Source organism: Schistocerca piceifrons, unplaced genomic scaffold, assembly GCF_021461385.2.
Source record: "Schistocerca piceifrons isolate TAMUIC-IGC-003096 unplaced genomic scaffold, iqSchPice1.1 HiC_scaffold_837, whole genome shotgun sequence".
Classification (NCBI taxonomy): Eukaryota; Metazoa; Arthropoda; class Insecta; order Orthoptera; family Acrididae; genus Schistocerca; species Schistocerca piceifrons.
The window spans coordinates 228884-231177 of record NW_025729099.1 but is presented as its reverse complement, the minus strand read 5'-3'; positions in this window follow the sequence as shown (position 1 = coordinate 231177).

Below are 2294 nucleotides of genomic sequence, written 5' to 3'. Positions count from 1 at the left end.
TTTGAAGATTAGGTGTGACGCTGTTTCGTCACCCTCATCACAGATCCTACTTTATTGTTCTCTTCCATTATACTCATTGTGTGTGTAGGTGTTTTTTTTAGTCCCATGGCCAGTCATCAGTCCAGTCATGAGTTTTATCTCTTTCCTGTTCAATCCCAGGATTACCGAGCTTCTAATAAAACATGGCATGGGCATTATTAAATTACCACGTTTTTATTTATGGACCTTGGTCCAATATCTTATGTGATGTTTCCTAAGCCAGTTCTGTAGTTCTAATTTAATCATAGCCTTGGTGATTGTCAGGACAGGTTCCAGTCCAGTAAATGGTTATATTGCCCCCATCCTAGCCAGTCTGTCGGCTTGTTCGTTGCCACAGATACCTGAGTGGCCAGGAACACTCACTAGGTTTACCCTTTTGCTTCCCACTAGCTCCACCAGAGCCCTGTGGCAATCTGCAACAATCTTAGATCTTGTTGCAGGAGCTGCCAATGATTTCAGGACTGCCTGTCTGTCCGAATAGATGTAGATGCTACAGTCCTTGTAGCACCTAAGCATATTCTCCTCCACACATGCCCATATTGCAGTAATTTCAGTATGGAATACAGAGGCCAGTTTTCCTAATGAGATGATGCCCTCCAGTCTTGGCTGAACCCTACACCCCTGCCCCAATGCCTTGGTCTGTTTTTGACCCATCAGTGAACCAAATGATGTCACCCGTACGATGTCGAACTGTTTTTTCCCACTGCTCCCTGCTTGCAATTATTATATATTAAGGCTTGTCAAAGCAGATGGGAGTTATTATATAGTTGTCTGCACCTTAGCAAGCCCCTTAGCTGCAACCCCCTGTTGTACCTTCTTCCACCACACCACAGCCCTGTAGGAAATCCTAGGTCTGACCAGTGTGGTGTATATCCAGTGCATACCCCTGGGGCTTAGCCCCAGTTTTTGCCACAAAGCCCTTGCAGTACTCACTAGAGTACTTTTTGCCTTGGAGCAGATACTGTTAATGTGAGGGGTCCATGTTAACTTCTCATCTAAGGTTACTCCTAGATAATTCACTATCCCCTTCACAGGTAGAGTTTCATTGAAGAGCTTTAGATTCCAACTTGAGTGTTGAATATGTCTCTTTGTAAATGGCACCTCAACAGTCTTAGGATTAATCCGCAGATCCTGTTTAATGCACTAATTTTTAACAGTGCCCAAACTTTCTTGTGGCATATTTCTAACTGTGTCAGTAAATTTACCAAGTATTACTATGACAAGGTCATCTGCATATCCTTGCCAGAAGCAGTCTTGAATTTAAATCCATAATGAGTTCATTCACCACTAGATTCCACAATAGAGGGGACAAAACTCCTCCTCGTGGGCAGCCTATAGCGTTGTTAATTACCATTTTCATTCATCATGGTAGCCTCTACCTTCCTTCCACTAAGTATGGCCATGGTCCACCCGCATATAGTGGTCCCCAGGTCATGCACCTCTGCTGCCCTTACCATGGAATTGAAGGTCATATTACTGAAGGCCCCATCGATATCCAGGAAGATTCAGAGGGCTATTTCTTGGAACTGAAGTGCTTTCTCCACATTCCCAATGAGTTGGTGGAGAGCTGTCTCACATTATTTACCTGGTTGATATGCACTCTGGTTTGAATGGCCCTACTTTGCCTCCTCTCCCCAACACACACATTAACCAGTTTTTCCAAAGTTTTGAGAATGAAGGAGGACAGACTGATTGGTCTCGTATCCTTAGCCTTGGTATGATCAATTCTCCCTGGCTTTGGAATGAAGACCACCTTCACGGCTCTCCAAGCACTGGGAATGATTCCTACTGCTAGGCTAACCCTGAATAACCTGCATAGGACTCGTATGAGCTGGAAAAATTCCATCTGGGTCAGGTGACTTGGACGGTTGGAATGTTCCCACCACCCAATTGATTTTATTAACGTTCACACACATTCGTTGGCAAATTCGCAGTCCTCTCTTCGAGTGCCTGAGAACCGTTGTCTCTCCAGGATCACATTCTGGACTGTGTTGTCTGGCAGAGCATATTAAGGGAAGTGAGTTTTGAGGATCAGTTCCAGCGTCTCATGTGTTGTCTTTGTATATTCCCCATCCTCCATCCTCAATGTAACTCCTGGATTGGTTGGTACTCTAGTGACAATCTTGTGCAGTCTGGCTTGTGCAGCCATGCTCTACACTTCCTCACAGAATGCCTTCTAAGATGCCTCCTTTGCTTGTCTGATTGCAAGATTGTAGTTGACAAGGGCATCATGATACTTAGCCCATTGTCCTTTA